Genomic DNA, 13,407 nt, shown 5'->3' with positions numbered 1-13,407 from the left:
TGTCCATCTTACCAAAAAGCAATCTAGACATTCAGTACTATTCTCATCAAAATTTTAGCACAAATCTTCACAGATCTTGAAAGAAATATTCTCAACGTTGTATGGAACAGCAAACAAAACAAAACAACCCCACAGGATAGATAAAATATTCTTGAACAACAAAAAAGAAATTCTGGAGCTATCAATTTCTGTAACTTAAAGATGTATGGCAAGAAAATAGTAATAAAAATTTGTATGGTACTGTTATAGAAATAAGTAGGTGGATTAATGGAATTCCAAAAATAGACCCACACACCTACAGACACTTAAATTTTGGCAAAGAAGCTAAAACTATACAATGGAAAGGGGAGAACATCTTCTATGAATGATGCTGGTCTAACTGGATGTCATCATGTAGGAAAAAGCATATAGATTCATATTTAACACTCTGCACAATACTCAAGTCCAAGTGAAGCAAAGACCTCATTATAAATCCAGACATACTTAATCTAATGGAACAAAAAGTGGAGAGTAGGTTTGAACTTTTTGGATCAGGGAACAACTTCCTAACCTGAATGGTTTAGAAGCACCTGAAAAACTGTTCAACATCCTTAATCATCAGGGAAATGCAAATCAAAACAACCCAGAGATTCCACCTCACACCGGTCAGAATGGCTAAGATCAAAAATTCAGGTGACAGCAGATACTGGAGAGAATGTAGAGAAAGAGGAACACTCCTCCATTGCTTGTGAAATTGCAAGCTTGTACAACCACCCTGGAAATTAGTCTGGCGGTTCCTCAGAAAATTGTACATAGTACTACCAGAAGATCCAGCAATACCTCTCCTGGGCATATACCCAGAAGATGTTCCAACTGGTAAAAAGGACACATGCTCCACTATGTTCATACCAGCCTAATTTTTTATAGCCAGAAGCTGGAAAGAACCCAGATGTTCCTTGACAGAGGAATGGATACAGAAAATGTGGTACATTTACACAATGGAGTGCTACTCAGCTATTAAACACAATGAATTTATGAAATACTTAGGTAAATGGATGAATCTGGAGGACATCATCCTGAATGAGGTAACCCCATCACAAAGAACTCACTTGATATGTACACACTGATAAGTCAATATTAGCCCAGAAAATTAGAATACCCAAGATACAATTTGCAAAACACAAGAAAATCAAGAAGAAGAAAGACCAATGTGTGGATGCTTCATTTCTTCTTAGAATAGGGAAAAAATAACCGTGGAAGGAGTTAAAGAGAAAGAGTTTGGAGATGAGACTAAAGGATGGATCATCCAGAGACTGTCCTGCCCGGGGATCCATCCCATAATCAGGCACCAAATGCCGACTCTATTGCATACACCAGCAAGATTTTGCTGAAAGTACCCTGATATAGCTGTCTCTTGTGAGGCTATGGCAGTGCCTGGCAAATACAGAAGCGGATGCTCACAGTCATCTATTGGATGGAACACAGGGCCTCCAATGGAGGAGGTAAAGAAAGTACCCAAGGCACTGAAGGGGTCTGCAACCCTATAGGTGGAACAACAACATGAACTAACCAGTACCTCCAGAGCTCTTGTCTCTAGCTGCATATGTAGTAGAAGATGGCCCAGTCTGCCATCATTGGGAAGAGAGGCACCTTGGTCTTGCAAACTTTATATGCCCTGGAACACCAGGGCCAAGAAGTAGGAATGGGCAGGTAGGGGAGCAGGGCAGGGGGAGGGTATAAGGGACTTTCAGGATAGCATTTGAAATGTAAATGAAGAAAATATCTAATAAAAATTGGAAAAAAAAAAAAAGAATGCAGACCGTAGATCTTCTCCAACAAGAGGTCTCTGAAAAAGGCCCTGAGTGCAGGGTCTAAGCATTCCCACACCTGCAAGAAGTCCACATTGCAGAATTCAACAAAACATGAATGTGCATAGGCAGAGTGCTTTTCATGAACTAAGGAGCCATTTCTCTCATGTAACTGAGCAATCAAAAGTATTCAAAAATGCTATCTAATTCTGTCTTAATCTACAGGAAGTTGTCTACATGTAAAAATATTTTAGCCTGATATCATTCTCTCAAAGCATGCTGGACTGAACTTTGGAAGTATTCAAAGAAATTCAAGAGGAAAAGCTATCTGGGGTGCCTATGAACATATCAATGCAGACATTGTTGCCTAGGTGCTTTCTTGGCTCCTGATTCTGGATCCAACCAGAGAACTCAGACTGCTTTCTCTCTCAGACTGAAATGCCAAAAATTAACCTCTAAGCACCACCAGCAGAAGAACAGGTAACTTCTTGGAATTCTGCAGGCTGCAAGTCTTAGGAAACTAATAAAGCCTCATAGGAAATTACAGTGCCCTATGCAGCCCCCTGTATCATGTGATAAAAGTCCCTATCTTAGTCACGATATAAATATTAATAAAGCTTCCCACATGGTGGAATTGGTTTTTCTCTGGTGATACCCTGGGTTAACAGAACCTACAATATATGTTCTTCTCAGTCATAATTTGCAGCAATCTTGTTTTCATTTTCATTCAAACCTAAGATGTAATATTAATATCTAAACCTGTGAAGACATATTATGAATGGTGTATTTAGATCAAAGCCTGCATATACCTCAGTATATTAATGGAGAAATTAATGGAGAGTATAACTTTATCCAGTAAATGTTAATATTTACAGTCATATGATGGTGCTTTATAACCTACATTTTCTAATTCAATCAAATCTTCAATGGTCCCTCATATGACTAATATCTAACAAGCTCTCTTGAAATGCCTATTCAGTCCCCTGGAGAAAGGGAAATGAAATAGCAAACAGAAAAACGGGGAGATAAGAAAGATGGGAGAATTTGAGTTCAAGGAGCTTTATTGAGGCTTTTGCATAGAGAATTCCTGTGTACAAATACAGATACTGCTAAGGATCTAAGAGGTTATTTTAGAAAAATATTCTGGAAATTATAAAATTAATTAAAACAGCACCAAAAACCCTAGGTTCATAGTATCTCAAACTTCCCCCAAATTGTAAGATGTTCATGACAGAATTGTGAGAGTGGCAGGAGAAAATACACCCCTGCCCACACCCCTGTTCTTCTCCTGCACATTTCCCAGCCCAACAGCTGCTCTCACCTTGAAGTTGAAAGGACCAGTTGCTGAATGTTCTGTGAGTAAGGCACAGCAACTGCAGCTTAAGGAGGTACCACACATACTCCAGACTACTCTCCCACTACCACTTCCTGACCATGATGCAGCTGAGATACATTGTCTTTTATATATGAAGGACAAGCCCCCTTTTTTAAACTGTATAACAGGTATTTTACTATTTTAGCCCCAACTTTCAGAATTACAAGTCTTGCTTCAATTTAGAAATTGCCTTTCTCTAATGGACATGTTCAACTTCATTCTATGCTTCTTGGTCATATACATGAAGGTAAGGATTAGTTTAATTTTTTAACAACAGCTTGTTGATTTTCCTATGAAGGTAACTTAGCAAGATCTTATATTACAAATCACCATTGCACTCAGAAAACTGCTCCTGCATTCCTGCAAAGCTGTTAGCTCAGCTTGGGTAGTTAACCCCTGATGAGCCTATATCCCTGGGATTTAAAACAGACAAATGTTACACATGTCCTGTCTTTTCGAAAGTTTGCCTTTATGCCTGTATGTATGTATGCTTAATTCTCATTGTTATTTATGCCTTGGCCTAACCTGGGGAAACTTTCAAAGATATGATACAGTATTTGTTTCATTAGTTTATAATGCCAAGGGCTCAAAATCAGAAAATACCATTGTTTAAACTTAAAAGGCGTATAAATTTTGTGTTTGACTCTTAGTTTCTCATATTCCATTGACATCCCCTATAATACACAGGTACATCCTATTGTAGAATAGGCTCATCAAACCTTAACAGATATAGACATCAAATTACAAAATAAAATTATAATTATTCATTTCCTTATAATACTTTATAGACCAATAAATGAGTACATTTTTTAAACTTTTCTAGCCCCTAATAAAATACAGACCTACTAACTGGATAATAAAAATGACTGGATGTTTTTCTGGAAGAAGCTCTGATCATATACTTACAGGACTCTGCAAAGAATTTATGTGTACATGAAGAAAAACCAATCCCCAAAGAGATTAAAAAATCACAACTTAATGTGCAGTGATAATCTATACATCAAAATTATGATAAAGTAAAGTTTAAAGTATGAAATAAAAATATAGGCTAGGACAGGCCTCATCCGGCCGGATCAGCGCCGAGGTAGCGGGAGCGCAGGGTTGCCTGACACCCGCCAGCTACCCACGACCCCCGCCGCAGGATTTTGGGACTGCTGGTGAGTGGAACACAGCTTCTGCTCCAGTCCAATCACGCGGGACCTGAGACTGCTCTGGTTGGGGAGAGAGAAATCCGGCCTACATAGGGACACAACCCTCTTCCGGTCAGAAAAGCACCGGGGCAGCTGGGGCGCAGGGTCGGCTGACACTCGCCAGCTACCCACAACACCCGCCACAGGATCTTATGACTTCTGGTGAGTGGAGCACAGCTTCTGCTCCAATCCAATTGCGCGGGACCTGAGACTGCATTAGTTAGGGAAGCAGAAACCGGCCTGAGTAGGGCCACAGGCCTCATCCGGCCGGATCAGCGCTGGGGTAGCGGGAGAGCAGGGTTGCCTGACACCCGCCAGCTACCCACGACCCCCGCCACAGGATTTTGGGACTGCTGGTGAGTGGAACACAGCTTCTGCTCCAATCTTTAAACAGTGACAACGATAACAACTAACCCCAGAGATTACCAGATGGCGAAAGGTAAACGTAATAATCTTACTAACAGAAACCAAGACCACTCACCATCATCAGAACCCAGCACCCCCACTTCGCCCAGTCCAGGGCACCCCAACACACCGGAAAAGCTAGACACGGATTTAAAAGCATATCTCCTGATGATGATAGAGGACTTCAAGAAGGACTTTAATAACACACTTAAAGAAATGCAGGAGAACACTGCTAAACAGGCAGAAGACAATAAAGAGGAAGCACAAAAATCCCTTAAAGAATTGCAGGAGAACACTGCTAAAGAGTTACAAATCCTTAAAGAAAAACACGATAACATAATCAAACAGGTAGAAGTCCTTACAGAAAAACAGGAAAACACATCCAAACAGATGATGGAAATGAACAAAACCATACTAGACCTAAAAAGGGAAGTAGACACAATAAAGAAAACCCAAAATGAGGCAACACTGGAGATAGAAACCCTAGGAAAGAAATCTGGAACCATAGCTCTGAGTGCCTCCAAAAGGAAACTAGAGAGAGCACACATTAGCAGCTTGACAACACACCTAAAAGCACTAGAACAAAAGGAAGCAAATTCACCCAAGAGGAGTAGACGGCAGGAAATAATCAAACTCAGGGGTGAAATCAACCAAGTGGAAACAAGAAAAAGTATTCAAAGAATCAACCAATCAAGGAGCTGGTTCTTTGAGAAAATCAACAAGATAGATAAACCCTTAGCCAGACTCACTAGAGGGCACAGGGAAAGCATCCTAATTAACAAAATCAGAAATGAAAAAGGAGACATAACAACAGATCCTGAAGACATCCAAAACACCATCAGATCCTTCTACCAAAGGCTATACTCAACAAAACTGGAGAACCTGGATGAAATGGAGAAGTTCCTAGACAGATACCAGGTACCAAAGTTGAATCAAGATCAGGTTAATGATCTAAACAGCCCTATATCCCCCAAAGAAATAGAAGCAGTCATTAATAGTCTCCCAACTAAAAAAAGCCCAGGACCAGATGGGTTTAGTGCAGAGTTCTATCAGACCTTCAAAGAAGATCTAATCCCAGTTCTTCACAAACTATTCCACAAAATAGAAACAGAAGGTACTCTACCCAACTCATTCTATGAAGCCACAATTACTCTGATACCTAAACCACAAAAAGACCCAACAAAGATAGAAAACTTCAGACCAATATCCCTTATGAATATTGATGCAAAAATCCTCAATAAAGTTCTTTCTAACCGAATCCAAGAACACATCAAAACAATCATCCATCCTGACCAAGTAGGTTTCATCCCAGGGATGCAGGGATGGTTCAATATACGGAAATCCATCAACGTAATCCAGTATATAAACAAACTCAAAGACAAAAACCACATGGTCATCTCGTTAGATGCGGAAAAAGCATTTGACAAGATCCAACACCCATTCATGATAAAAGTCTTGGAAAGATCAGGAATTCAAGGCCCATACCTAAACATGATAAAAGCAATCTACAGCAAAACAGTAGCCAACATCAAAGTAAATGGTGAGAAGCTTGAAGCAATCCCTCTAAAATCAGGGACTAGACAAGGCTGTCCACTTTCTCCATACCTATTCAACATTGTACTTCAAGTCCTAGCCAGAGCAATTCGACAACAAAAGGAGATCAAAGGGATACAAATTGGAAAAGATGAAGTCAAAATATCACTTTTTGCAGATGATATGATAGTATATATAAGTGACCCTAAAAATTCCACCAGAGAACTCCTAAGCCTGATAAACAGCTTCGGTGAAGTAGCTGGATATAAAATTAACTCAAACAAATCAATGGCCTTTCTCTACACAAAGAATAAACAGGCTGAGAAAGAAATTAGGGAAACAACACCCTTCTCAATAGTCACAAATAATATAAAATATCTTGGCGTGACTCTAACTAAGGAAGTGAAAGATCTGTATAATAAAAACTTCAAGTCTCTGAAGAAAGAAATTATAGAAGATCTCAGAAGATGGAAAGATCTCCCATGCACATGGATTGGCAGGATCAACATTGTAAAAATGGCTATCTTGCCAAAAGCAATCTACAGATTCAATGCAATCCCCATCAAAATTCCAAATCAATTCTTCAACGAATTAGAAAGTGCAATCTGCAAATTCATCTGGAATAACAAAAAACCTAGGATAGCAAAAACTCTTCTCAAGGATAAAAGAACCTCTGGTGGAATCACCATGCCGGACCTAAAGCTCTACTACAGAGCAATTGTGATAAAAACTGCATGGTACTGGTATAGTGACAGACAAATAGACCAATGGAATAGAATTGAAGACCCAGAAATGAACCCACACACCTATGGTCACTTGATCTTCGACAAGGGAGCTAAAAACATCCAGTGGAAGAAAGACAGCATTTTCAACAAATGGTGCTGGCACAACTGGTTGTTAACATGTAGAAGAATGCGAATCGATCCATTCCTATCTCCTTGTACTAAGGTCAAGTCTAAGTGGATCAAGGAACTTCACATAAAACCAGAGACACTGAAACTTATAGAGGAGAAAGTGGGGAAAAGCCTTGAAGATATGGGCACAGGGGAAAAATTCCTGAATAGAACAGTAATGGCTTGTGCTGTAAGATCGAGAATTGACAAGTGGGACCTCATGAAACTACAAAGCTTCTGCAAGGCTAAAGACACCATCAATAAGACAAAAAAAACACCAACAGATTGGGAAAGGATCTTCACCTATCCTAAATCAGATAAGGGACTAATATCCAATATATATAAAGAACTCAAGAAGGTGGACTCCAGAAAGTCAAATAACCCCATTAAAAAATGGGGCTCAGAACTGAACAAAGAATTCTCACCTGAGGAATACCGAATGGCAGAGAAACACCTGAAAAAATGTTCAACATCCTTAATCATCAGGGAAATGCAAATCAAAACAACCCTGAGATTCCACCTCACACCAGTCAGAATGGCTAAGATCAAAAATTCAGGTGACAGCAGATGCTGGCGAAAGAGGAACACTCCTCCATTGTTGGTGGGATTGCAAGCTTGTACAACCACTCTGGAAATCAGTCTGGCGGTTCCTCAGAAAATTGGACATAGTACTACCGGAGGATCCAGCAATACCTCTCCTGGGCATATATCCAGAAGATGTCCCAACCAGTAAAAAGGACACATGCTCCACTATGTTCATAGCAGCCCTATTTATAATAGCCAGAAGCTGGAAAGAACCCAGATGTCCCTCAACAGAGGAATGGATACAGAAATTATGGTACATTTACACAATGGAGTACTACTCAGCTATTAAAAAGAATGAATTTATGAAATTCCTAGCCAAATGGATGGACCTGGAGGGCATCATCTTGAGTGAAGTAACACAATCACAAAAGAACTCACACAATATGTATTCATTGATAAGTGGATATTAGCCCAAAACTTAGGATACCCAAGATATAAGATACAATTTGATAAACGCATGAAACTCAAGAAGAATGAAGACCAAAGTGTGGACACTGTGCACCTTCTTAGAATTGGGAACAAAACACCCAGGGAAGGAGTTACAGAGACAAAGTTCGTAGCTGTGATGAAAGGATGGACCATTTAGAGACTGCCGTATCCAGGGATCCATCCCATAATCAGCTTCTAAACGCTGACACCATTGCATACACTAGCAAGATTTTGCTGAAAGGACCCAAATATAGCTGTCTCTTGTGAGACGATGCCGGGGCCTAGCAAACACAGGAGTGGATGTTCACAGTCAGCTATTGGATGTATCACAGGGCTCCCAATGGAGAAGCTAGAGAAAGTACCCAAGGAGCTAAAGGGATCTGCAACCCTATTGTTGGAACAACATGATGTACTAACCAGAACCCCGGAGCTCTTGTCTCTAGCTGCATATGTATCGAAAGATGGCCTAGTCGGCCATCACTGGAAAGAGAGGCCCATTGGACTTGCAAACTTTATATGCCCCAATATAGGGGAATGCCAGGGCCAAAAGAATGGGAATGGGTGGGTAGGGAAGTGGGGGGCGCTATGGGGGACTTTTGGGATAGCATTGGAAATGTAATTGAGGAAAATATGTAATAAAAATATTAAAAATCAAAAAAAAAATAAAAAATAAAAAAAAAATATAGGCTAGGCAGTGGTGGCACACGATTTTAATCCCAGCACTTGGGAGGCAGAGGTAGGCAGATTTCTGACTTCGAGGCATGCCTGTTCTACAGAGTGAGTTCCAGGACAGCCAGGACTATACAGAGAAACCTTGTCTTAAAAAACCCAAAAAAAAAAAAAAAAAAAAAAAAAGAAGAAAAAACTAGAAAAAAAGAAATAAAAATATGAGGGTAAAAATGTCTCACATGCTCTCCCAATCTTATATCCATCCATGTAGGATGCACTCGCCTTGCAGAGCCTTGGCTGAGATGCTGTGTGTTAGGGTTCCATCCAGTCAGATGAGCTCATGTTTCCCTCACACCCTCAGTGTGGCAAAGGGGTACAGGTTCCACACTGAGTGCCTACTGGCCTCATCTCTTTCCTGTTTTGAGTCTGGCCCAAGTAGGACTCATAGGGAGTCCAACCTGTGCAACAAAGCAGGTTCTCAGTGTCCTCTCTAACCTCTGGGCTAATTGTCCCTTTTTTTGTGTCTACACAGCCTCCTTCCTCTGTGGTGGCTAGCAGGTAGCCCCAATTGCTCATGCAATGGCTGACACCACAGGTCGCCTGCAAGGGCGTCTGCTGTGTGATTGATGGTGTTGCTCTGATTCTCCGTCTCAGAGAGCACCTCTGAATGATAAGTTGGCAACATCATTCTCTTTTTCTGCTTCCTTATTTCTGACTCATTTGCTCCTTGTCAGTCTTCCATCTCTTTTGAGTTAAAAGGAGGACAGAAAAACATGAGGAAGAGGAGGAGGTAGAGGAGGAGGAAGAGGTGAAGGAGGAGGTTGTAACCCAGGAGCAGGGACCCTGAGTACCACCATCTCATTTTCCAGAAAGGGAGTTAGAGTAGATGTCACCAGCATTTCCAGTCTGGGGACACTAAGGTGGAGAGCACCTCTACAAGCAGGTCAGATTTGCAAATGGAACCTGACCTCTTGCTCTGGAACCAAAGTGACTGTAGGAGGTCACCAAGGTGTGGGAGATGGAGGTGTGGGTGGTAGAGACATGGGATAGATAGGAGTAGAAGTTGTGGGAGGTTTTGATGTTGGAGGTGTAGGTATGGGAGCTGTGGGAAGTGGAGGTGTGTTTTTTCTGGAGTAGCTGAAATTGCATCTTAAAGGGCAGCTGCCTACTCTGTCATGTCATACTGTCTTGTCTGATTCAAGGATAGTGGCATTTGTTTCTCTGGAAGAGAGCATCAGAGAAGTTCAGAGATGGAGGTTCTACCCAGTCATACCAGCTCCCTACATGGGAGACAGAGACAGGAACACCTGCCCTCCAGGAGTACACACAATAAACACATGTGTTAGTCAGGGTTCTTTAGGAGAGGATCTGAAAGATAATATATATGATAAGGAAGACAGGTTGCATTGACTTCCATGATATGGACCCAGTGGTTCCTCTATCCATGATGCTGGATGCCTTAGCAGTTCCAATCTGGTGTGGAAGGCCTTGGGCAATCCTGGAGAGTATCTGACTTCAGCCCATTCTGAAAGGCTGAAAAACTGGGCTTCTCAAAGAAATGGGATAGGCACACTCACCAGGAAGGAATGAAGTTAGGCAAACAAACAGCAGTATATTTGCCTTGAACTTCTGTCTGCTCCTGGAATCTTCATCCACCCTAGAAACACTTCTGTGTTTCATAGTTAATTCCAGATCCAATCAGCTAGACAATCAGAATTAGCCTTCATGCTGTGCTGAGCCCCATGAAAGTCCAGAAGAGAGCTCCAGGCATGTAGCCTTTAGGAATCCTCACTGGCCCTGAAGTGGGGTTTTCTATGCTGAAGCTGCTTTTGAGTCACCGTGCTCACATGAGTAACTCCACAGACTCCCTGGTCCACTGAGTCATACATGGGTGGGAGGGTGTCTTTACTTGCTCTGGGCTGTCTAGATGTTGTTCACCTCACCCCCAGTGTTACTCATGCCACTGGAGAGGGAAATAAGCCATTCATTTCCCTTGAGCGGCCTTCAAGTGTGTTTAGACACACTTATCTGTGTGTTAAAACCCAGATCCATGGCAAATTTGGATGATTTTGGGGGGGGGAAGTTTTTCTTTTACCAAGGAGAGTGGTGGAAGTTGAGAGTCTGGAAGCTTCCCTGAGAGGCAGGTCTCCTTCCCACCACCTCCTGAGAAGAACTTGCCTCTTCTACCTTAAGGAATGGATTCCATCATAAAGTAAACGTCTCATTGAAATTAACCTTATTTTTAAAGGAGAGCAAGATCAGTATAAAGGTGGGTCATGAAAAATTACATCAACCTGTCCAAGACTGGTGATGTGTTTGTCTGGCACAGACCATGCCCCAGGCATCTGGACTCCAGACTGGGCTTATGTTAAGCGTAGCCCCTATGAGGTCTCTAAACACTCTCATGATCTATGCAGGCTTTTTAGGCGAGCCTTAGACTTCCATGAGCTCCTCATGTTAATACTTAGATCATGTAGGCTTTATCCTAGAGACAATGAATAATGCCCATGTCTGGCATTATTCTCAATATCCTCAGTGGCCAACACCATGGCCATCATCTGCAATACACTCACTTGAGCACTTCAGATCTCCCACCTCTGTGTGTAGCATGTGCACATGGGCAGCTATGTGTGGCTGAGGGAGGCCAGATGCTGATGTCAGATGCCTTTCCCTATCACTCTCCTCCTTATGTGACAGGGTCCTTCTCTGAATCTGGAGATAGTTCAGATAGTTGGTTAATAAGCTACAGGGATTCCTATTGCTGTGGAGCCAGGTGCTCCCCACCATACACAACTATTTTCCTCAGGACCTTGTGCTTGTAGAGCAGTGGTGTTACCTACTGAGCTATCTGCCTCCTTCCAGTATTAGAGAACTCAGGTGACATTATCAACCATCTCTACATTTGTTTAATTAAAAACATTACATGAGCCTGCATATAAATACATGGATTTGAAATATCATCATGAGTAACACCTGGCTTAAGTCTTTTTTTTTTTTTTTGGCTTAAGTCTTCTTAATGTTTATTTTTTTATTCACGTGTGTCTTAGGGCTTCCAGCCCTCAGGTCTGTGATGGTTACCTCAGTAACCACCTCATTTGATGCGTGAACACCCTTTTTATATTCAACATATTAAAGCACATACATCATTACCTGGCTCCTATTCAAGGGAGAAATTCCTAAGCTGAAATTAGCCACTGGCAAGAAAGACTAAACAGATAAGTCCTAGCTGTTTATTTTGTAAATCTAAATAGTATATATGACTGAGCTGAAAAGCCACCCTAGAAACAAATGTTCTGTTCTTGTTAGTCAGAAACATTCATGACCTACACCTGGCATCAAGGCAACCGACTCCCACAGGCTATGTCCTGGGGAGGACACGGAATGTATATGAAAGCCTCTATCTCAAACCGGTCATTAGGTAATGAGGAGAATTAAAACTTCTTTAAAAAACAAAAACAAAAAGGGGGGATAGAGGCTATGACGCCAAAGATGGCTCTATCCCTTATAATATTTACTCTTAATTTCCTAAAACTGGATAATGCTGGGAGATCCCCAGCTGAAAGGCACGGACAATGGCCTCAACCTCTCAATGAAATGGTCAAGTGGAAGAATGTCCTTGATAATAAATGGTATGGCCTGGACCCTATCTTAATCAGATCCCGGGGAGCTATTTGTGTTTTTTCCACAGGGTGAAGATAATCCACTTTGGGTTCTGACGTGACTGACAAGGACCGTGAAAGAGAAAGATGAATCTCAAGATGATCCTGTTATTCTTACTCCTGGTGATTGAGACAGGGATAAGTATACCTTTGTGGGCCATAATAAGATCATGGCCGGTACCTTTACCAGCACATTCCAATTCTTCTACCTTGCCTTTGTTTTTGACAACTGAATATTTTTAAAGAAAAAGATTATCTCTAATTGGACAGATTTCATTAGCCAAAATAGAGTGAGCTCTGGAGTGTTATTTAATGTTTTAACACAAATTGCTCAAGGAGCACAATCAGGCTCAAGTGATGTTGGAAATAATATAACTTCACCTATAAACATCACCACTAACATGATAAAGGGAAATGTGACTATTCCCAAAAGATCACGATGGCCTGTTGACAATACTACTGCTATACGCAGCATGCCTTGGTGTCATCTGGACCTTGCATTTCCTATAGTTTTTTCACCTTATCAATCAAAAAATTTTTCCTTGGAAAGAAATAGCAAAGGGTTTTGTTTTGTCACCTTCATTAGATTTTGCTGTAATGAATGATAAAGGAGATGCTACAGAAAAAGAAAATATTTGGCCATATTATCAATGGATTCTAAGTAATGAGGCAGGTGCTAGTGCCCAGCTGAAGGGAGGGCTGATGATTTTGAATCAGCGCCTCGATCTGGTTGAGGAACAAATAAGTGTTCTATACCAGTTGGCCCAGTTGGGCTGTGAAAGAAAATTGGGTGCTCTGTGCATTTCCAGTGTTCAATATGAAAAATTTACTCATGTAGCTAATCTGTCTAGACAGCTTTCTTTATATCTTGCAGGAATTTGG

The 13,407-nt window shown here is 41.2% G+C and overlaps 1 protein-coding gene across 1 annotated transcript in view; it reads left to right on the top strand.

Annotated features, from left to right (window-relative positions):
- Positions 1-13,407, top strand: part of LOC147004104 (uncharacterized) — a 522,844-nt gene that overhangs the window by 24,981 nt on the left and 484,456 nt on the right. The window lies entirely within an intron of this gene.

The sequence above is a fragment of the Mus caroli genome, unplaced genomic scaffold, assembly GCF_978045245.1.
Source record: "Mus caroli unplaced genomic scaffold, Mus_caroli_1 scaffold_6, whole genome shotgun sequence".
In the NCBI taxonomy this organism is placed as follows: domain Eukaryota; kingdom Metazoa; phylum Chordata; class Mammalia; order Rodentia; family Muridae; genus Mus; species Mus caroli.
The sequence above is the reverse complement of the archived record's forward strand: the minus strand, read 5'-3'. Positions and strand labels throughout refer to the sequence as shown.